The sequence below is a fragment of the Mytilus trossulus genome, chromosome 2 (assembly GCF_036588685.1).
Source record: "Mytilus trossulus isolate FHL-02 chromosome 2, PNRI_Mtr1.1.1.hap1, whole genome shotgun sequence".
Taxonomy (NCBI): domain Eukaryota; kingdom Metazoa; phylum Mollusca; class Bivalvia; order Mytilida; family Mytilidae; genus Mytilus; species Mytilus trossulus.
Window position 1 is genome coordinate 14,459,747 of NC_086374.1, and position 25,672 is coordinate 14,485,418.

Here is a 25,672-nt window from a genome sequence, read left to right on the forward strand (position 1 = left end):
AAAGTTGTGCTTTACGCAACGTCATTAGGCATGGTCGCCTTTTTCATGACGTCACAATAAGAAAATTCAGGATAAACCAAGAAAATCTGACGTCAAAATCAAAATTCGACTAATCATTTTCCAAGAAAAGATATTTCACTATTGAGGAGAAACATTTTTCTCACGATTAAGAAATGTGAAAAAGCACAAAAAAAATGAAGAAAGACGTTTTTCGGTTATTTTGATTGTTTGGCCTTCGACGTATTCCAAAATATCTACTCTTCAATATGAGACACGTTTGTTAAACATCATGGCGTTCGAATTATATGTCTTGGTATTCTTAAGTATATTCAAGGCACACAAATGAAATTGAAATATTGCAATTCAGTCGAAATCTACAGCTTGCACTATTTTTTCTGTTAACCAAAGCTGTACAAAAATTATAATATAAACCTGCAATATCACGACCTTAGAAAACTTTAAAATATCTCATAGACTTAGTTATGATTTAGTAAGCAATAAATGTCCCCAAGGTAACAAAATATGAAATATTTTTATACAGAAAATTAACAGCCTGATATGATTTAATAGAATTCAACAAATAATGGGATATATTGAAAGCCGACATTTGATTTCATTCTACAGGGGATATTGGGTTTCTTTGCAATACCAAACGATAAAATGAAAGAGAACATATTTCATTTGTTTTAACGAAATTCATGACATTAATCGTAAATGTTAATATTGACATTATTATATTCAGTTATCAATTCAAAATCGTATTAATTGCTGAATGTGAATACACGAATAAGTTTGATATTCACAACGAGACGGAAACCAAATAGGACATTTTTACAATAGATCACAGACACAAAATGTATTATATTTTTGAGAGTCTTCAAATTCATACAGATATAAGTGTTTGTTAGGTAAACATCATTGAGATAGTCACCCAACCACCCAAAAAATTATAAATTCTATAGAATGAACATCTAGTATTCAAAACAAATGTCAAGAGTTATATTGGCATTACAAGCAGACAAACACTTTGTCGGGTAAAACATGTTTTATTTTTTCGATCTTCTTCTTTCATGCTAAGGACATCACTGCCAACGGGTGTGTAGTTCGACTATTATCGCCTTATAAATACATCAATACAACCTTTACAAATTATTAATGCAGATTACAACTTTTAATGGTATCTGCAACTTATTCTTTGAGTAAGGGTTGCCTTGACTGTGTCCAGTGTAGATAACATGGTCGAGTTAGTAGGAAAAGAAATACCCATGGGTGGTTCTTAAGAAAAATGTTATCTGAAATATGCCAGTCTTATTATTAGTATGTAGGTTTTTCATTAATTATAAAATAAGCGGTCAGATTTGGGCGTGATTGACGATACGTGTCTCATTGATATTTTTTCACCAAGTCAGGTCATATATTCCAAATAATTTGTATGGTATTGCCTATTCCCGTTGGCTTATAACGATACGTTGGTTTTTAAAATAATATTATGAAGAAGGAAAAACAACAGGTCTACATCACACATTGTCCTGACACATTACATACTTGGTCATTCATTGCTAAAAATGTATTTTTGGCACATAGGATAAAGACAAGTGGCCACCGTGATTCCTCCTGTACGCTCGTCGCTTTAAGTTTTTTTTTTTTTTTTTATTCCTGACTATGAAATTTGGCATAAGTTCAAAGACAAGTTGCCACGACTCCTCTACTCTCATGTGATTTCATACTTAGTCCTTGCAATGCCTGTTAGTACATATATCAAGGACAAATTGTCGTTAGTTCTGTATGCTCTTCCAATTTCATAATCAGTCCTTGCTTTGCCTGTTAGCACACGAACATATTACAAGGACAAGTTGCCGCAACTCCTGTATTCTTGTCAATTTTTCATACTAAGTCCTTCCTTAGTTACTATACCTTTTAGCACATGTATATATCACAAGAACAAGTTGCCACAACTCCTAACTTCTCGTCAATTTCCATACTTAGTCCTCGCTATGCCTTTTACAAGGACTAGTCGCCACTACCTTTTTAGTCCCTGCAATATGGAAACGTTGAAATCACACATTTTCTCTCCTAGCCGGTTATTAAGTAAGATTTTAAGGAGTTGGTTGTCCATCTACTAAAGACGATATTACACAAACAAGATAACTACGTTATCTCTCGCACTCCTATATCACGTACGTCTATCATTGGGCATACATTTTGTCATCTTCAAACATTTTCTTTAAAATGAATTTAACGCGTAATTTTAATATCAGAGATCGGATAGTCTGCAGATAGCTGACCAAAAGATATAACCACTACATACTAAGTACTTAAATGGATTAAGACAAGGCTTCTGTTTACTAATAATCATGCAATTGACGTCAGAAAAGATGAATATTTATTATAATAAAGATGCTGCATGATTCCAAGTTCAGTAATATATTTATACATATGATATCATACAATAAAAGAAGGTCATCGTTTGTAAATAATTATGGTGTAGGCTATAGGTGACAAAACACAAGGTTTATGACAACAAGTACACTGTTTCTAGATCTTACACTGACCGAAAGAGCATTTAGACAATCGTTTTCTTTTGTAATAACAGTGGCGGATCCAGAACTTTTTGTAAATAAACTCATCATAGATACCAGGATTAAATTTTGTATTTCGCCAGACGCGGGTTTCGTCTACAAAAGACTCACTTTCGATCTTGTATATCTGGGCGTTATGTATTCGGGTTTAGTTTTCTGTGATTAGTTTTTACTTCAGTTTCATTATGTATATCTCTTTCATATTCATTTGTTAAAATTTACTGTTTGCAATAGTGTGAATTGTTTTATATAATATGAATGTTCTTATCCTGGGCAAACAATGCCGTATTTGGCAAAACCTTTTCAACTTTTGATCTTCAGTGCTGTACAATTTTGTATTTTTTTCGTCACTGGTGAGTCTCGTGTGGACTAGACGCGTTTTTGGCGTATTGAATTTTAAACCTGATGCTTTTTGTTATCTATTAATCATGCTTTTCTTTGTCTAATATGTTCTGCTTTTTATTTGTATTGTAGTCCTGTAATTTCTTGTTTTCATTTCAATGTTATATTTAACTGTGCCATTAAAGTGCGAGGTTTGGCATGCCTTAAAACCAGGTTCAACCCACCACTTTTATTCCCTTTAAAAGTGTCCTGTACCAAGTCAGGAAGATGGCCATTGTTATAATATTGTTCGTTTCTGTTTTCTCTTATTTTTGAGATAAGACGTGGCACGGTACTTGTCTATCCCATATTCATGTATTTGGTTTTGATGTTATATTTGTTATTCTCGTGGTGTATTGTCTGTTGCTTGGTCCGTTTCTGTGTGCTGTTGCGTTTCGGTGTTGTGTCGTTGTTCTCCTCTTATATTTAATGCGTTTCCCTCAGTTTTGGTTTGTTGCCCCGATTTTGTTTTTTGTCCATGGATTTATGAGTTTTGAACAGCGGTATACTACTGTTGCCTTTATTCATAAATGCCGCTCGAATTCGCAAAAGTCAATACGTAAGAAAATGAAGAGCATTGAGGACCAAATTTCCTAAAAGTTTTGCAAAATAAAGCTAAGGCATCTATTCCTGAGGAATAAAAGTCTCGGTATTTAAAAAAAAATGGTATTGCCTATTCCCGTTGGCTTATAACGATACGTTGGTTTTTAAAATAATATTATGAAGAAGGAAAAACAACAGGTCTACATCACACATTGTCCTGACACATTACATACTTGGTCATAGATACCAGGATTAAATTTTGTATTTCGCCAGACGCGGGTTTCGTCTACAAAAGACTCATAAATGCCGCTCGAATCCGCAAAAGTTAATACGTAAGAAGTTGAAGAGCATTGAGGACCAAATTTCCTAAATGTTTTGCCAAATAAAGCTACATGTAAGGCGTCTATTCCTGAGGAATAAAAGTTGTGTATGTAATGACAACAAAATTGATATTCATGTCAACACCGTAGTGCTGACTACTTGGCTGGTGATTAACTCGGGGACGAAACGTCCACCAACAGTGGCATCGACCAAGTAGTGTTAATAGTTATCAAAGGTACCAGGATTAAAATTTAATACGCCAGACGCGCGTTTTGTCTACATAAGACTCATCAGTGAGGCTCATATCAAAATATATATAAAGCTAAACAAGTACGAAGTTGACGAGAATTGAGGATTCAAAATTCCAAAAAGTTGTGCCAAATATGGCTAAGGTTATCTATTCCTGGGATAAGAAAATCCTTAGTTTTTCGAAATATTCAAAGGATTGTAAACAGTAAATTTATAAAAATGACCACATAATTGATATTCATGTCAATACCGAAGTGCTTACTACTTGGCTGGTGATACCCTCGGGGACGAAACGTCCACCAGCAGTGGCATCGACCCTCTGGTGTAAATAGTTATCAAAGGTACCAGGATTATAATTTAGTACGTCAGACGCGCAAAAAGCCTATTATTAAAAAAAAAAATCAAACGTTTTGTTAACAGTTAATTTATTAATTTGACCATATTAATGATGATTCATGTCAGCACAGAAGTACTGACTACTGTGCTAGTGATACCCTCGGGGAATTTGAACTCCAGCAGCAATGGCATCGACACAGTGGTTGTATATAAACTCATCATGGATACCATGCAGGATTAAATTTTGCATTTACGCCAGACGCGCTTTTCGTCTACAAAAGACTTATCAGTGACGCACGAATCGTAAGGGGCACGCTGCGCTGACTGACCTAAAAGGAGGGGTACTCCAGTGATTCTCTACATAATCAATCAATTTTTCCCCTTTAAAGGGCCCCCTGGATCCGCCTATGAATAAATTTAAATTATGAACCTATCAAACAACTATGAGCTGTCTAGCATTTACCCTGATTAAAAGAACCAGTGTATGTAGGCAATATATTACGTTTCTTCTAAACTAATACAAATAGTTTTTTGAATGTACAATGTATTTTGTGTAGCATATATAGAGCAAATTAAAAACAATTGTACTTGTAGACATTTGCATTGCTCTTCTGTAAATGAATTTCTCTTGATTTGGGAATTACAAATAACAATAGAAAAAGAGATGTAGTATGAGTGCATTGAAACAGCTCTCCATCTTAGACACAATTTCTAAAAGATAAAAACCTATGTTAAGTCAAAGTACGTTCTTCAACATAGAGCCTTTGCTCGCACAGAACAGCAAGCTATAAAGGGCCCCTAAAATGACATGTGTAAAATAATTTCAACGTGGACAAACAAAAGTCTGTTTTATATATTTCATTAACTTTTAAATAGAGATGATACGTTATACATATGTAAACACATTCTGGAAATTTCTCGCTCATTTATACACGGCAATAGTCACTTTCTGTTGATTTGTTGTTTTCCTCTTATAGTTGAGGTGTTTACAACGGTTTTAGTTCGTATCCGGGATTTGTTTTTGTCTCAATCGATTATTGACTTTCGAACAGCGGTGTACTACTGTTGCCTTTTATGGAACAGGAACTTAATTCTTTTCGAAGCTCCCTTTTTTAGTTCTTTAAGAAGGATTTTCATCATTGCTGATTGTCCTTTCATCGATTTTCTTTATTGTTATGATGTTCCAAGTGTGATTATACCTTTGATTTTTATATTGCCCATCCCCATCTTCGTGAAATCTTTCCAATCTTTTTTACATGTCACATATTAGTGCTATGTTTATATTTTTTGTCTTTTGTCAAAGATGTATCTTTACTTTATCTCCTTTTGTCTAAAAGAAGAACAATCATTCCTTGTGCGGGCGGACGTGAACTATTCTTACTAGCGTTAATTTGTCCCTGGATTGAGAGTACTGTAACTTTGCTGTCATTGCTTCCTTTAGAATGTTCTGGCATACAATGAAGGTTTCCTTTATACTTCTCATTTAATCACATTTTTACAATAATAGAGAAATAAAACTTCTATTCATGGAAATGATCAAAGCAATAAAACATATTTTGAAGAAACTAATTGGATGGGACCACTAATGATGTTGTCACAATGATTGATGGAAAATGAATAAAAACACACAAAATAAGCTAGCTTGGAGGTTGTGGTCACACAATATCAAACTATAGTCATATAAGTAAAACAAGCTTGGTGTAACTATTTTCTTTTTCTTTCAAATGTGCTAATTACAATCTATTACAATGATGTTTTGTAAGTAACAAGCAAATATGCAACTAAAATTTATGGTTTCGAGTAACTTAATGGTGTGCGGGATTGTGTGAATATATATAAAACAAGAATGTGTCCCACTATCATTTGTTATGTTCATTGGACCGTTAAAATGGGGGTAAAAACTTTAATTTGGCACTAGCATTAGAAAGAGCATATCATAGGGAACAAGTGTACAAAGTTTCAAGTTGATCGGACTTCAACTTCATCAAATGGCTGACCCGTGTTAAGAGAGAGCCATATCTCTTGCACGTTAAAGACACCCTTGTAGATTTCGAAAAAAGAGTAGGCTAATGCCGCTACAAGGCAGCACTCGCACCCGCCAAGTGGAAAGGGATTAATATAAGTTGCAAAACTAGTTTCCCAATCCACTATAAATAAATATGTTTAAACTATAACTTCATCAAAAGCTAGCTCGACCACAATTTTAACCTGAAGCGGGACAGACTTTTGTCAATAGATGTCGTAGGACGTCACAATTCCACAATTTATCCATTATCGTAGATAGCTTCTGCTATCATCTTTTGTAATCGGCAAGATAATTACAAATAATAACTTAACATACGTTTTTTTGTTTGTGGCCCAGCAGAGCTAATTGTATTTGACGTCAAATGATAGCAACTGTCTCTTTACAAACAGGCATTAGTGATGGTCATTTTGTTCACATGGCGGGGAAATTGGTCATAATCTTTTGCGTGCAATACTAATAAACATTAAGGGTACTAATTTTTTTCTGCAACAGATAGGCATTTCAACAATAAATGTCTCTTCATTGATGGTCGAGTCCAAATCATTTGAAAATTAACAGCTTATTAACAAAAAAGATGAAGAGCTATAATCCAAAAATATACAAAAAGTATAACTCGAGCATTCGAATGATTAAAAAAAATTAACTTGTATACTAATTATTACACAGATGTAGTAAATTAATCTGGCAAACAGGGTAGTAAATGCAAAGAATGCACTTTTGAAAATATGTAACAAAGTACCACAATTAATGCTCTAGATAATGTGCTGTCCTAAAGAGTTTACATCTGAATCTCTAATGAAATTCTCACAAATACGACTATTCCGCCAATCGATTAGTGTAACTGAAACTCGAAATCGTATTCGTGCAGCTATATTTGAGATGGACACGAATCGAGGAAGATTTACCCCAAAAAAACGCAGATGATAATCTCAGTGTATACTCTCAGTACCTTTACTGTAACAACATAATTTTCTAAGTGCTGCATATCATCTTTACGAGAAATTCCTAATACACGGCAGGCTCAAGACAACCAAGTTTAAATCTAAATTATATATTTTAAGGAATAATGTATCCGTTTTTGTTCAGCAGATAAAGAAGTCACAAATTTGAAATAAGAAATACAGGAGAATGATGAAAATAAATTATAACGTCCATTTTGCAGAAGAAGAATAAACCCAGATATATGGAACCCCCTACTTGAAAATTGCATTATCTTTGATGTACCTGTTATTTATATCCAGTCACAGGAAAAGGCATTTTCGCAACTCATAGTAACGTATCTACTAAGTATTTCATCATTTCATAGAAAAAAATAGGTTAATTGCATTCAGTCTTTTATCAGACTTTCTGTTTGAAAGGTTTTTGCAATAACTGTCATGGCCGGTTACGTTAATGACACGTGGTAATAAGTTTGAATGATTAAAGAAATGATGCTATGACTTTGATGATAAAATAATTATCAGCTGAGGTCGAGAAAGAAATGGTAGAGATAAAGGATGAAAGTTTAAATGGGACTGTAATAAGAGGTCGATTTACAGCAATAAGCTTGTTATCTTACAAATATGGTATTGTGAAGGTAGATAACATAATGGATCCGGTCTTCTCACTCTCTTCTGTTGAAATAATGGACTTTTTACGACCGATTTATAACAAATGTGCAAAATTATACTTTAATTTGTACATGCTAAACTGTAGAAATTATGAAATAATAAATTGAGCAGTAGTTTGTGCTGTGAGGATGTAGATCATCAACTTAGCTGTCATAAATTGAGTTTGTAGGAAGGATACAGATATTTAAAAGAAAATATAAATTGTTTTGAAGAATTAAGGTATATTAATTTCACAATACTACGACCAAGATACATTTGTGGAAAAAGTAAAACACATTTTGATATATAGATTCCCTAAAAGCGACGATCATTATAGATAATGTTTTCAACAAAGCGCATTTGAACGACACTTTAAGATCAGGGTGAATGCAGAACGACCAGTTGAACTTTTATTTTCAAAATATCAATATACATTTTCGTTCATTTTTATTTTAATTTGTATCATATTTATGATCTGCTTCATATTCTCAATTTAATTTTGAATCAAGTTATGCTTTGAAATGTTTTTACATCTCTATCGTGCATCCTTACCCTCTCATTAAGAGTACTTCTTATTTTTCTGATGAATTTTCCCACACTTCCGGGTCGGGTAATGTAATGGTCTAAATAATTGGACATCCGATTCAGTTTCGGCGTTGATAGTTAGCGTTTTCCCTTTCTCTATATCTCTAATGCACTAGTTCCAGAGTAGTTACAATAATATATGGAGTAACATTTCCTATCCATCACCTAACGTTTTAGATGAAAAATGATAGGGGGCTATTAACGACATTGACCAGCTAAACAGACTCGCACGGTAAAAAAATCGGAAAAAAATAAGGTAAAACCAACCTACAAATGTACTATAAAATTAATGTGGAACTATGGAACGCCGTAACTGCCTTGGAACACACATTATCACAAGGCTGATGTACTCACTTAAACTCACGTGAACACACACAATTGTTGTCTTGCTTTTCATAGTAACTGAAAAACAGACCTTATAACAAAACTTAAACATTCACTTTCATAAAGGTCAATGTCATGTGTTAACCTCAAAAACATACACATGTAGTAATTATAATCCCAATTATTAGTTTTGCTCAAAATGTCCTACCATTTATACATATTGCGGAACTTACGTCTTTTCAAAATGTAAACCTCGTGAATAGTTTTTTAAGTACTAGTAAATGATGTTGACACAAACGTCAAATGCATATAGAAAATTGACAGCTCAAACATGCAGCGCTATTCAGTTTACTTATTGCTTTTTTTCTGTACAGGCATGTTATTTGTTCAGATGCAAATTCTAAAAGTTTAATTACTAAGTCTTGTTATGTTTCCCTTTTCTTGTGTTGTCTGTTTTTAAACAATAAACTTTCAAGGAAAAGCAAACGTTATAACAGACAACGAACATGTTATAAATTAAAAAGAGTTCTTTATGACAACAAGTATCAATAAACTAATTCAGTCACGAACGCCTGACTGCTCCGAAACATAGCAATTAACAAAGACAAACAAAATCGGACAACAAAAGTCATGGTCCAGATAGCATGACTTAGAACATGCACAACATGCATGTGGTGAGTTAACCAGTCCTACATAACTGCACATAAAAAGTGAAATTAGATAAAACAAATAAGCAAAAAAAATAATAATGATAATTAGTTTTAGAATAATATTAGGCTTTAATAGTTCTAGCTGCATAATGGTTTTGACTGAAAACTTGTATTGTCTTTTCTAACAAGGAATTGAATAATTTGTTATTTTCCTCAACTGATTAATGAAAATGAAAAACAAATTTTCCACTTGCTACTTGATAAATTAAGTATATATTGAATTAGCTGTGACAGTGAATGAGGCTTTTGTAATTTGCAGAGGAAACTGATCAAGTTACAACAACCCAAGGTTATCTGTTATTGGAATCAACAGCTTCATATTTAGAAATTTATTTACTCAAGTCGTAACCTTTAGACAGAAAAAGTCTTTTGACATTTGCAATTAGTTAAATCACTAAATGTCTTGTTTAAAGTTTCTTCTATGTTTCCCTATGTATGATTGGATATTAGCAAGACTGGATCTTTTGATAGGTCAAGAAAGTGGAAACTGTTAATAAAATATACGGTGTAATTGCCGTTTAAAGATTTTTCCCATTTTGTTTCCAATTTTTTTGTTTGCGACAATCATTATAGCTTAAGGAAACTTGTAACTCTGATAGCATAAATGAACAACAAGACAAGATCGACTGGTATATGAGTTATTGCCTAGTTTGCTTTTTTAGAGAGATAGTAAGAGAGAAACTGTAAACATCAGAAAATTACCTGTGCGACAAATGCATATCAATTAAATAAAAAAAATTAGTCGTGTTTTATATTCCAATTTAGTCTATCATGTTGGAGAGTGACCATTGTCCAAGATGTGTATAGATCTAGGCGAGCGACTCATATTCTTTGGGGGCTTCTAGTTGTCAATGCCACCTTCATACTCAACTAAATATATTATAAGTCAGAGCTATTTTCTTATGCTTTAAGATAGCGTAAGACATTAGTTGGCTTTCTTGCTTTGTTTCTATAAATAGTAATTCAAGAGTTGTAATTTAGATTGACATCTGCAAAAAAATATAATTAGGCATAGTTAAACCTGTATATATATTTAAAGTTAATTTGATGTTTTTCCAATAACAATTGTACAATATACAAACAAAGCAAGCAAGCAAGCTAACACAATAGTTATCATAGGTACCTGTATTATAATTTAGTACGCCAAACTCGCGTTCGTCTTCACAAGACTCATCAGTGACGCTCATATCAAAATATTTATAAAGCCAAACAAGTAAAAAGTTGAAAAGCATTGAGGATATCCAAAATTCCAAAAAAGTTGTGCCGAATACGGCTACGGTAATCTTTGTCTTGGAAAAACAATCAATAGTTTTGTAGACAGAAAATTTATAAAAATGACCACATGATTATATTATTCATGTCAAAACCGAAGTGTTGACTACTGAACTGGTGATACCCTCGGGGAGTATCACCAGCCTTTAAATTCTTCTTGCACTATATGGATTAAGAAGATGCTCTAAAGTCTTTCAAATTTTACCCGATCTGTCTATACCGAATAGTACAATGAAAACGTAAACAATGTAATGTTCTATAGTTGTAAACAATGTGCGCTTCTGGTGCTTGTAACACCAAAAGCAAACTTGATAACTTGACGTGAAATTCCTCACACATTTAAAATAAGCTTAGAAAACCATAAGGAACATGGTACAAGACAAAATGTCTGCCACTGTCTTACATAGTACTTATTCTACTAGCCGTAGCTCCTAGTATTTAGATGGCCATCCTTAACCACGGTCGACTTTCTTTCCAACTTCATACTAACTGAATTTATAGCTAGTCAGTTTTGACCCTTAACATGAATGAACTATTTGCAAATGGACGTTCAGCAAAAATCACCAGGATTAAAATTTTATATTTACGAAAGACGCTCGTTTCGTCTATATAAGACTCATCAGTGACGCTCAAATAAAAACAAATTAAAAGGCCAAATAAAGTACAAAGTTAAAGAGCATTGAGGACCAGAAATTTCTTAAAGTTTTGCCAAATACAGCTAAGGTAATATTTTGCTGAGGTAGAAAAGCCTTATTAAAATTATTTTCAAATTGTACTCAAAATTATGTTGCTCTCAAACAGGTGAGACATGTTTCGATTTCTAAGCTCTGAATATTTTTTCTTTTTTTTTCAAATGTTTGCTCTGTTCATTACAGATAAATGTTAATTCGTAAGCACGTGTCAATCGTACAGAATTTAGAATAATGCGTTCATGCTAGATTTGATTTGTATGTAGATATATTGAACATGCCATTTGACCTTTATCCCCTCTGCAGTGAAGATGACTGTATTATCTAATTAACACAGATGTTTAACTGCATAAGAGCTTAAAATTTGTTGAAATTAATTATCTTTCATTAGAATTATATCAGTAAGATCTTATAATGAAAATTGATCATCTATTATCGCTCAGAAAATTCTTGTTCTTTGACATCAGGGAAGACAACTCTGCTGAAGAAACATAATTACCAATTTCTAATCTATAATTGTGAAAATTCTCAACTTTTGTTTTTCTGTAACTGGTTTATTTATTTTTTGGATGTACTAGAAGAGATTGAAAGTTAATTTACGAAAGTCAGTAATTATGTCATGGCATATTGATGTTTTCCTGTTTATCGTTTTATTTTAACATTAAAGTTCTTGATGCTCGGGTAAACCAAATTTGTTATTCAATAAAGCTGAAAATTCCTACTTAATCATTTTTTCTTAACCGCTACAGACAATTTTGTTTTATAAAATCAAATCATGGTAACATTAAAACAAAATTCAAATGTTTAAATGCTGATTAATAGAAAGTGCGCCGTTTAGATAATGTCAAGATGACACACGAATCAAAAAGGAACAATGTTAAAAAAAAAAGAAGAAAGAGAACATTAGTTGCAATTATATGACGATATCTACAGATAATACAGTAATTGCTGACTACGCTTGTTGGAACAAAATAACTACACGAATATTTAACATAGTTTGATGAGCGAATAGTTTTTGTTGTTGTTGTTGTGGTCTTTTACTATTCAACGAAACTCAAAGAATAGGAAATCAAAGTTTATCCTCTTGCTTAGTTTTCGAAGTTACCGTTTTTATATAAATAACAGAGATACTTTGGATGAATTAAGAAAACTAAATGTATGCATGCAATAACAGGTGAAATAATAAATATATTATTATAGTTCATAACCTCGCAGATTGACTATTATTGCTAGGTGTAAATTATCAGCATATATAGCTTGAAGCCATCGATCTAAGCAATAGAGTGTTTTTTCTCGTTGTTTTATCATACGGGCATTTAGATTCGAATGAATACAAATACTACCATGGCACTTTGAATAGCAGTCATGAATAAAATTTACACTTCAGTAAACTATGCCACTTCGTACTACGAACTACATGAGAAATAATGTACATGACATTTCAATTTAATTTTATATGCAAGACTGATGCCAATTACTGCAAATTGAGTTCACCATTGTATTCCTTGGAAAGAATATTAGTTTTCGATAGGGAGCGTTCCTTTCCTGGTGCGCTTCAATTTCCTTACAATATAGCATTTGTCGATCCGCGATAACTAAATTTTCCCTCATAGTAACTATCACTAAAACAAGTTGCTTGTATTAAATCTTCATATTTGAGAGTTGCAATGTTAATATGTTAGGAATTAACACGCATAAGACACTCTAGATACCAAACAAAGTTGATATATAAATTTTTGAGCATTTTTTGTTATATACGGTACACCTATGTATCACGTAATCTGTCTTCGAGTACAATGGCGCCATGCGTTGCAACTATTGCACGTTTGAAATGTTTAGCGTTGTTCAATCGTAATTAACCATTTTCCTTGTATTTTGAATGAATTCCCCTTTTCAAGATAGTGTTTTAACAAATAATATATTTGATCCTACTCTACAATTTAGTTTAGATGATTCAAATCCAGGCAGATTGAAATAAAATTCCTGTGTAATAATAATCATTCAGATTCTTTTACAGCGTCTGATGACAGCAATTTGACAAAAGTTGTTACAAATTTTTTTCTCTACTCCATATTATAAAGTATTTAGCAAATTAGTTCAGTTTAACTAGAAACAAGAAGTCTCCTCAGTACACGAATGCCCACTCGCACTATCATTTTCTATGTTCAGTGGACCGTGAAATTGGGGTAAAATCTCTAATTTGGCATTAAAATAAGAAAGATCATATCATAGGGAAGATGTGTACTAAGTTTGAAGTCGATTGGACTTCAACTTCATCAAAAACTACCTTGACCAAAAACTTTAACCTGAAGCGGGACAGACGGACGAACGAACAGACGGATGAACGAACGGACGAACGAACGGACGTATCGTAGGTGGGGCATAAAAAAAACCAATGAATATTTCAAAGAGCTAATGTTTCATTGTATTCTTTTGGAATTTAATTTTAGAATTTTTAATATTACGATAAAAATTTAACGAGCAAAATAACGGCGAATTTAACTTCAAAATATTGGTTTAAGCACCAAAGAAAGATTATGCAATGCGTTTTTATTGTTTCATGTGCACAAATCTTGAAATCACATACTTCCTTAACATTTCTAATAGTGTGTGTGTAGGAATGACCATTTAATCAGTCAATATTAAAAAGAGAACATCTATGAACTGCAGTTAATATCCTGTAAGTTTAATTACTGCTTCTGTGACATTTCTATCGTTTGTCGTCAGTATGATTATGTGGAATGCCTTGTATAATTCATCAGAAATCACACAGCCTTACACGTCATTGTCTTCTTTATCATCGTTTAAACATTTCAGACACGGCAGAACGAAAGAACTGCAATATATCATTTGCAAAAACACTCGAAAAACTGGTGTGCTATGTTTGTTGGCACCATCTTTCTCTTTAAAGTTAGTCGACTATAGAAATATATTATGCAATAAAACGAAGAAAAAGCACATAACTACATTGTAACATCAAGTAAATTTGCATGTTTTCCAAAGCTTTAAAAAATGTCAACTTAAACGCTTTTATTATTTAAACAATTATAGATATTGCATTTCTTTAGTACTAAGAACATTGGGTATAGTGGTGATACAGATGGTTGACTGTTTAAAGTAATGAAATAGTTACAAGACGTTTCACTTATCTTGTTGCATATCAAAACGAATTAAAACTGTTGCCTTGTATTAATTTATTTTCCATTTCTAATAAAAAGGAAATGTGTGATACAAACAATGCGACCTCGATATAGCAACACAACTTTACAACAAAAGCAAGAATGTTATATACGGCTTTTTCTGTAATATTAAGAGTCATAAGTTGGTTATTAAGATATGGTGGGAGGAAATTTTTATAATAGCTTAGGGGGGAATCGATAAACTATAAGAGCAGGGAACACCAATATTAGACATCTAGGTCTATATCCAAGAAGTCATTTAGCTATATTTATATATACGGTATACACTGGTTTCTTTTAGGAATATCGACCAAAACGGTATCAACATTGAAGCACTGGACACACACACTTTCGAAAATTCCTATCACTACATCTGACTGTAATTTCAGTTGTAATCATGCTTGGCTATACAGAGTATATTCAGCGGACCTTTGTGGTATGAAGCTCGATACAAATGTAGATCCTAGAATAACCAAACAACGCCTTTTTGTTGGTGATTAAACAAAACTGTCACTAGTTAGTTCAATAATGTCTGTTTACTCAAACCTATATCGCATATTGCGGATTCTATGACAACTAAATGAATTTCTATGATGATGCAGACAATTCTTCAAGTATAATGAGGGGCCATAGAGTTTTGTAACATACAAAATCCCAAAACTAATTCAAACAGCAGTCGAATAACCATTTACATAAACTGCTGGTGTGTTGTTTAATATAACTTCGTTGCCTTATGTAATGGCATGCAATATCGTAAAACATCTGGTATTTTGTTTTTTCGAATTTCATTAAAGCGTATTAATCTAGGATTGCATCGTCAACGTGTATTTTTAAATACTCAAAAACTAAAATATAAATATAAATAAACAGACAGAAACATCACAACATACTCAAATAGAATTTTAAAACAATGCAAAAAAACCCACAAAATTCTTTCCTTTATATTTAAAAATCACACATTCTTGATCAATATTAGAAGCAACAGTTGTTTACTGGTGTTCAAATCCAAAAAAAATATATATACCATAAATGAAACCAGGTGAACATACAAAAACTAGGGAAACGCAAAAACTCCGAAAGGTGCGGTATTGCGTGCGCCGAATTCATAAATTGTCTTATGACATGCCCCAACCGCAACCGCTTAGCAAATACACATTCAGCCAAATGTCGCAAATCATATTGTACAGAAGACTGACAATTTAGATTTCTTTTAAATCTCCTCATTTATATTATTGCAATAAATGATGAAAATGAAGATATGTTATCAAAACTGTACATAAGCCTAATGATGTGTTATAATTTTAGCGCAATCTCTGACTTTTCATTTTCAGTTGAATTTATTGTCGAGTTCTTAGTAAGGATTTTATTGTTACGATAAAAGTCATTTATGACACGAAGCTGTATCTCCTGACAAATTTATTATTTACCACATAAATCTCAAAAACGGTGCTGATTAATTAATACTGTATGTGGTCTCAGTGATCCTCAGTAGTTATAAAAACGGATGTCTTCGGGGTAATAAAGCCTTCCTTATTTGTAACAGAGCGTTTAAAACAGAAATCCTTTGGTTTGAAATTGATTTCCCTTCTTTAGTAAAGATTTAAGCAAAAGTCGAGTCATATGCATGGTAATCCATGTACATTAATATACAAAAAAGAAATGCAAATTAAACTGCACAGTTCTTTTAACGACCACAGTGACCAGATGTACGGAAAATTGATAGATTTTGTCAAGACAAGGGACAGTTCTTAAGATACATATTGCAGGAAAGATTATCAGAATACATGTGATCTTATTCTTCGGGCCATTTAAATCTTTTTTTGGTATTTTATAACACGAGCCTTTATTACTCATTGACATGTGTTCCAAGCAAGACTTAAATGGCAACACTAATTTATCATTTATAGTATTGCCATAAAATGGAGTTGCTTGGAAGAGAATGGGACAATATATGAATTTATGTAGGTTTTGGAAATATCGAATTTATTAAGTAACTTTACAATTCTTCTTCTATTGGGTTATGCATGAACTTAATATCGTCATAACCCTTTTCTAAATTTAGATGGCCATCACATCCATAGCATGTTATATTTTATATATTTTACATATTATATTATATGTTTCTGTTGTGTCGTAGTTCTCTATATTTGATGCGTTCCCCTCAGTTTAAGTTTGTACCTCGGATTTGACTTTTCTCTATCGATTTATGAATTTTGAACTGCGGTATAGTTATCAAAGGTACCAGGATTATAATTTAGTACGCCAGACGCGCGTTTCGTCTACAAAAGACTCATCAGTGACGCTCATATCAAAATATGTATAAAGCCAAACAAGTACAAAGTTGAAGAGCATTGAGTATCCAAAATTCCAAAAAGTTGTGCCAAATACGGCTAAGGTGATCTTTGCCTGGAATAAGAAAATCCTTAGTTTTTCGAAAATTTCAAAGTTTGGTAAACAGAAAATTTATTAAAATGACCACATTATTGATATTCATGTCAACACCGAAGTGTTGACTACTGGACTGGTGATACCCTCGGGGACGACACGTCCACCAGGAGTGGCATCGACCTAGTGGTGTAAATAGTTATCAAAGGTACCAGGATTATAATTTAGTACGCCAGACGCGCGATTCGTCTACAAAAGACTCATCAGTGACGCTCATATAAAAATATGTATAAAGCCAAACAAGTACAAAGTTGAAGAGCATTGAGTATCAAAAATTCCAAAAAGTTGGGCCAAATACGGCTAAGGTAATCTTTGCCTGAAATAAGAAAATCCTTAGTTTTTCGAAAATTTCAAAGTTTGGTAAACAGAAAATTTATTAAAATGACCACATTATTGATATTCATGTCAACACCGAAGTGTTGACTACTGGGCTGGTGATACCCTCGGGGACGAAACGTCCACCAGCAGTGGCATCGACCCAGTGGTGTAAATAATTATCAAAGGTACCAGGATTATAATTTAGTACGCCAGACGCGCGATTCGTCTACAAAAGACTCATCAGTGACGCTCATATCAAAATATGTATAAAGCCAAACAAGTACATAGTTGAAGAGCATTGAGTATCCAAAATTCCAAAAAGTTGTGCCAAATACGGCTAAGGTAATCTTTGCCTGGAACAAGAAAATCCTTAGTTTTTCGAAAATTTCAAAGTTTGGTAAACAGAAAATTTATTAAAATGACCACATTATTGATATTCATGTCAACACCGAAGTGTCGACTACTGGGCTGGTGATACCCTCGGGGACGAAACGTCCACCAGTAGTGGCATCGACCCAGTGGTGTAAATAGTTATCAAAGGTACCAGGATTATAATTTAGTACGCCAGACGCGCGTTTCGTCTACACAAGACTCATCAGTGACGCTCATATCAAAATATGTATAAAGCCAAACAAGTACAAAGTTGAAGAGCATTGAGTATCCAAAATTTAAACTCTCTGTTACAAATTAGGTAGGCTTTATTACCCCGAAGACAAAGGTATACTACGGTTGCCTTTATATATTATACTTTTGCACTAAATGAACTTAGTTTAGTTTTGATGACAAATATAGTTTTAAATGTGCATGTTTTTCGTACATTGGCTCCTCATTTATTATTTGACTGTATATGTTTTTCCTCTGCTTCTCCTGTTGATGCGGTCGTTTTTGTCTTTCTAGTACTACTACAGGTAACTTACCTGAAATTGAGTTACTCTATGAATGGTTAGTCAAATGCAACTTGGTCTATGTTACAAGACAGAAAAGATCATCAACAAATAATCGTTCCTTCATCATATATACATCATATATCAAAATACATCATATTGCAAGTGCAACTTCGCGCTTAATACGGAAAATAGGAGAGTAGACCAGTTTGTTTACTTCTTTTAGTGCACTTTATACATACGCTGTCAACAGCTTTTACTAATAATGTCATTCCGAATCTATTAGTTTGATGTTCAGTTATATGTATGTGCATCATGTTAACAGCAATACACAAATTGATTACTGTTTCATTAATGTAATAAAATACTCATCAATAAAAGTTGGCAGTCAACCAGCCCCATTTGAGTTGTGTAATCTCAAACTACTTCAGTAAATCTTTAATTCCTTAAATAGAAGGAAGCTTTATTAACATGAATAAATGGGATCTAATTAATGTTTCCTATGTGTAAGTACTGCCCACATGAAGTAACCACATCTTTACATGGGTCATTAATGACCAATTTATTCTTATCTATTGCTACATTAGATCTAATAAAAGGATGATAAAGAAATAAGTGCTTGTCTGAAATACAGGCCGTCCATCATATATGTTGCGCACTGAACTTCACATGTCAATATGATCTTTTTAGTTAAGGTTAAAGTTAGGTAGATGTGCGCGGTAGATTGGCATGAGCATGAAACACCATCATTTGACAATTTTTTTACGACAAGTTTTATAACATACTGGGCATTACACGATATTTCCACATATTTCATCTATGATAGAATATTTAGAATTTCTCAGATAATGCAAAAAATCATGTTGCCCATTTATTATTATATTAATTTTGTCAGCTGTTGTTTTTGTTTTTTATGTGACTTATGAAATCTGTCTTGTCATAATGCTTTAACGTTGTTATAGCCTGTCTAACAGATTTCATACAGAAGCTTCTCAATAGAAAGAGTAGAAGCTGATATTAATGTTTGATTTCCTTTTCAAAATGCGGCCGTCATGTAGAAAGTAAAATCACAAAAATACTGAACTCCGAGGAAAATTCAATAATGAAAGTCCCGAATCAAATGACAAAATTTAAAGCTGAAACACATCAAACGAATGGATAACAACCTTCATATTGCTGACTTGGTACAGGCAGTTTCTTATGTAGAAAATAGTGAAATTAACCTGGTTTTAAACCTGGGTTTAAATAAAGGCAACAGTAGTATACTTCTGTTTGAAATTCACAATTCGATCGAGAAAAAAAAACAAATCCGGGATACAAACTAAAACTGAGGGAAACACATCAAATATAAGAGGAAAACTACGACACAACGATAACAGAAATACACCATTAGACTATAACACACACAGAAACGAACTATATTATAACAGTGGCCATTTTCCCTACTTGGGTACAGGACAGTTTAATAATAAAAAATGGTGTCTTATGTTTTGTGGCATGCCTAACCTCCCGCTTTTATGGCAATGACAACGTTACATGATCACCATAGGACTAAAATTTTGAGAACAAAAAAAAAGCGATAATCCCATTAATTTTTTAATAAAATATACGACAGATACTGTCAGCTACATTTAGAACTTAACAATGAGAGTCGATTAGGAAACCGGACTTTGCAACACAACAGATGATTTTAATTTTCCTAGTGTGATCATTGTATTTCTGTGAAGCGAAATTTTTGCAGCGCTTGAATTTTCAGCAATATAAATCCCCAAGCACAATTTACATATACAGCAGGTCAAACAAATGTCCATCGTCGAGTTTTGAATATGTTTCACTATTTCTGATTACCTCCTTAAAAAACTCTGGTCTGTATCACCAGAATGTTGCCTGGTTCGACTACTATTTTTCTTTTTACTTTATTTCATTATATGGAAAAAGCAATTGTTGATGATTATTTTATGAATTTAGATGTAGCTCTGCATAGATAACGCCTTTGCAATGTTTACACTTTCTGATTGTATTTAACTAGCACACTATTCAAATATGCATATGCATATAAATTACATTTACATAGCTCTTCTGCAAAGGTATTGTTCACTTGTCAAAGTAACATATGTTTATATTACATCATTCCTAAGTATTTGTGTTGAACTGTTCTTGAGTTTTATTTTGTCCTGATCTTTAACTGTTTCAAATAATGGATAAATCTATTGCCTTTTAAAAGTACTTGACTTTTCCGTCATGATGCTATCATAAATCGCATCTTTGTTAAAATTTCCATGATGTGGAAGAATTCTGTCATTTTACTTTCAATACTTTATTAACTTATTCTATAAAATTACATGTATTTTAATCTTAATGGTTAGTTTTATGTAAACAAAGTGGAAGACGATGACACTTCTTTGGACCCGGAATTAACCACAGTTCTTTTAATTTCGTAAGCTGTTCATTTACACTGGTATTAAAGAGATAATCGTAACTGCAATTACGATTATCCCAATATGGCGACGGCAGATATAGGTAAATATATTTTTTCACGAATGTAGCATGTTTTTGTCAATAGTTACTCAGCTGCAAGGTTTATCTATACCATTACATCATATTTGAATCGTAAAGGTGCATTGGAATTGTCTAAACGCTTTGAAAATAACCGTTGAAAAATTCGGGATGATAATCGTAACTCTATGGATTTTTTTCTTGTTTTATAATCGTAATTTCTTTATCGGATAATAGTAACTGAACAATAATAAATGTGTCTTTCAGCATTTCAATCGGGTATTTTGTGTGTTAAAATGCAAATGTCCAGTTAATTGATGACATTAACGGAAAATAAAAAAAAGGACGAAACTCTCGTTGTACATACATACAGGTTTATATCTATTAAGACAAATTTACTTGTATACCTCGATTTATGGGTGTTTTTCAACAAAACCATGATTTAATGTCCCAGCCACTTTAAACAAAATGTGTTTGATCTTTACAAGTGATTTTTTGTGCAGTCAGTACATGGAATTAGATTTAACATTTTTAAGCAAAGAAATATACTATTTTTAGAGGGACTAATATGCTACTGATTATTGAATGATTCAAAATAACCAAAATGGCATGGCCCTAGACGCCCTATGAAATATTCATTCTCAATGTTAGAAAGAGATATAAACATAAGGGTCTTTCAAAAGAAGTTATGCTTTTATAACGGCAGTTTAATTGTTGGCAAAAAAGAGCACATCAAATGGACCAGAGTGATACCGTATTTTTGTTAATGTCCACTACGAAACGGTTCAAATTTCCGTCAGTATCTGGTTTTAAAATTGAATATGTCAACTACGAAACGGTCATTTACGAAACAAGTATTGGAGATTTGTATTTTTTCAATTATATTCGTGCAAAACAAATAACAAGGGTTAGTTTCATGTATTTTTCAGTATGTTGTGTTGCCGAATACTAAACGTGTTTCCTTCTTCATTATGGCATAATAGGGTATGGGCTAGAATTGAATCAGCGATGGTTTCCCGGGGGAGAAATATCACATGGGAGAGATCCGTTTGCGCCAAAAATGCGTTCTTTTGCGCCACAACTTTATTCGTCAATGCTACGTTTGCGCCACATGTTTTAAAATTGAATGGTATCATTTGCGCCAAAAAAAAACAACATACGATTGCGCCAATTAGACGAAAAATTACTTCCCTACTCCTTTTTTTCAGACTTGGAACCGGCAGTTTACACTGCAAATGTTTCCTTTTCTGAAACATGAACTCTTCTCACTGCTGCTGCATGGATACTTCCCAATTTAATGTATTTAGTAGCTTGTAACTTCACTTTATTGTCCAAAAACACAAACTTTGAAGGTTGAAATGCATAACACAGTTTTTAATAATAATAATTTATATAATAATAGAGCCCATACACATGGTGGGAACAAAGCACTGTGTCATCAACATATGTGGCTTAAACATAATCAGCAAAAGCTTCTATTTTCTTCTTCATTGGTATATCCTTATTAAATATTCAGCAAAGCAATATTTTTTTCCCCTCTCTCTGTACATTGACTGTCTAATTTTCAAAAATCTGCATTTTAAGTCATTTCTCTCCAGATGCGCATCTCCATGGTGACAAATCTCTGAAGATATGATACTTTTTAAGCCAAAAAAAAAGAATAAATATATATCATACATTATTATATATATTTTTCAAATGATACCCCTGAAAAACAATAATTGGCGCAAAGGACTGTAGCCGATTATCCTGAATAAAAACATAGTGAATGTAGAAAATATAGTAAATATTGTTTTAAATCATTTATTGGAGATGACTATATGTGATAGGCCACAGTCCTTTTGCGCCAATTACTGTTTTTCAGGGGTATTATTTGCGCCAAAATTTGCTTTCCAAATGTATCAATTGCTATTATCATCCCGAATTTTTCAACGGCAATTATCAAAGCGCTTATACAATTCCAGTGCCATGGAAACTACACCAAAAATTTCAAAATTTTCAAAATGCTCCAAATTTCAGGAAACTTCACAGTTACGATTCAAATATGATGTAATGGTATAGAAAATCCTTGCAACTGAGTAACTTTTGACTAAAACATGCTACAATTGAGAAAAATGACTGTAAAGATTTTACCTATATCTGCCGTCGCCATATTGGGATAATCGTAATTGCAGTTACGATTATCTCTTTAATACCAGTGATTTAACTAAAATATTGCAGTCATCGACTTATGAGTTTGAATATTTATTTGGTATATATATATCCCTCCTTTATAGGAAGACGTAATACATATTCTGAAAAAGTCGAATTTATCAGTACCTTTCTTTTCACCTTCGACATAAAAAATATCTTCTGGTAAAGGTGACTTTATTTTCTCTTAAGCATAAACGTTTTGAATAAAATGTTTTGGATTAATAATTACAAATTCAGAAAACTGTATACTTTAAAATAACTATATATGCTTCAATCTAACAAATGTATGTGCACACTGCAGTGCATTGTTTACACACTAAACATGCGATACGATTTTTTAAGTTATTTTTGGTGTTATTAAAAGTCAAAATAATTAAAAGTCAAAATATAACTCTACTAATTTTGTGCGTTGCGCTTTTCCTTTTTAATCTTCATCAGGAGAGTTCAAAAACTCACAATTTCAGTGAATCCAAAAGAGTTGAAGATTTTAACACACGAAATGCAACAATGTATATGACGTGTATAAATATCGATGAATTTGACTTAAATGAAGTTTTTACTGTACCAAAGAGTTCACCTGGAGCATAAAAAAATATGTTGAATTGGACTCATCCGGCAGTTAAATATAAGGAGTATTGGTTAAGTCTAAGGTTGTGTTGGATATTGATGAATCAGGTAGAAAAAGTCCCACTATCTAGATGTGAACGAACAGTAGCAACAACTCTTTGAAATTTTCAAATTTGGAGTTTAAATTACACGTCCGTCGTCTCGCTCGACTACAATGTCAGCGCCAATAAATATTATTTATTATTAATTTTGACTCTTTCTGAAAATGCATAAATTATTTTGCATTGGAGGTTATTAATGAGCAAACACAACAATCAATCAATGTATTTGTACTGCACGTGTGATTAGTGTATTTCAATGTAAATCATCAAGATCACTCAAAATACTTACAGTATAACTAATCGCCGTATTTGAATATCAAAAATTAGACAACGCGTGACCGAACGACGCATGGTTTAAACGAGTGCGCAGCACGAGTTTAATCCATAGCGGCGTTCGGTCAACAGTTGTTTTATTTTTGATATTCAAATACGGCGATTAGTTATACTTTTTATTACATTGGCTAATGGCTTTTTTTATGAAATTAATGCAGAAAATGTAAGGAACTATATCATTTTCCTACCCATTCACAATTTGTTTTGATCCGACGTTATCGACGTCTTGACAACGCCTATTGTTGTATATGACGTCAGAGAGTGAAATAGCCACGTTTATTTCACATGTGAAATAATCGGCTTTTATTCAACTGGGAAATCAATGTAATTTATTGCAACCAATGTAATAATTAAAAATAAATTAACTGATAGACACTTATGAGGTTCAGAAATTTATTTTAGAATTGACTGATTCTGTTGTAAATTTGTGGTATAAAAAACTCAGCATAGATACTAGGAGACATTTTTTTTTATTTACGCCAGACGCACGTTTCGTTTACAAAAGAATCAGATAATTAAAGAAAAGTTAGAATAGCCAAATACATTTCAAAGTTGAAAAACATTGAGGACCAATGATTCCTAAAAGTTTTGCAAAGCGTTGACCGAAGCACATTTTGTATGAAGTGCAGAGGCGCTACATTCTAAAAATGTGCACACGGCCACTGCCTTTACAACCTCATAAAATGACTTACAGAAACATTCAATACCTATTGTTACATTTTTTGTTAAAGGATTACAAAATGAAAACAATTTCTATTAAGTTCTTTTATTTTACTTGTGCCCTTTATTGTGGAAGCTCCGTGCTATCATGAATCGTTGTGTTTTGTTTCATTTTGAAATGAAGGTTAAGTTCAGAATGACGTGGTATTGCTGTAATCCAATCAAAATAACGTATTATAATGAAACATACTTGTAATGTAATAATAATTTAATATGGATGATGACAAATAACAGTACTACAGTTTGACCTCAAGGTCATAACATAGATTGTGTAACATTTGACAAATTTCATACTTGTAATGAAATCGTATCCTTTTGGAGAAACTATATTAAAAGGACTGAAGTACACAAATTGTTTTATTCCCTAGATATCACGATCTCTAGTCTCCAATTACTGCCTTCACTGTTTGACAAATTGTCATCGTTTTCTATAAATATTAGTTTGTTTCATGTAATTTACTCAAATCTCATAGAATCTTCAGTAACAAGTGAAATAATTTATTCCTTGTCAAAGTAAAGTACAGTATAAATGTTCAATGAAGAGAGAAACACTTTCAATTACTATCAAAATGATACTACAATATTTTATAAAGAAACATACTTCTTCATATTATTAGACTTGATAAAACCTTATGATATTTGTCGATGTTTTGAAAGCCGAAACATATTAAAAAAAAATTAAGAGGGTAATTTCATTATGCGATGGTTTTTGGAGTAGGTGCTCATAAACAAAACGTTTTGATTGGTTATTTGCTCAACCTTTGTATCTGTTAGTCGAAAAGAAACTTGGCCATTTATCACGATTGAAACACTTACAAAGTGGCTTTTCTGT

At 32.6% G+C, this 25,672-nt stretch overlaps 1 protein-coding gene across 1 annotated transcript in view; it reads left to right on the plus strand.

Moving 5' to 3' along the window:
• LOC134706561 (calcitonin receptor-like) overlaps positions 1-25,672 on the plus strand; it is a 51,403-nt gene that overhangs the window by 2,578 nt on the left and 23,153 nt on the right. The gene's annotated exons all lie outside the window — the stretch shown is intronic.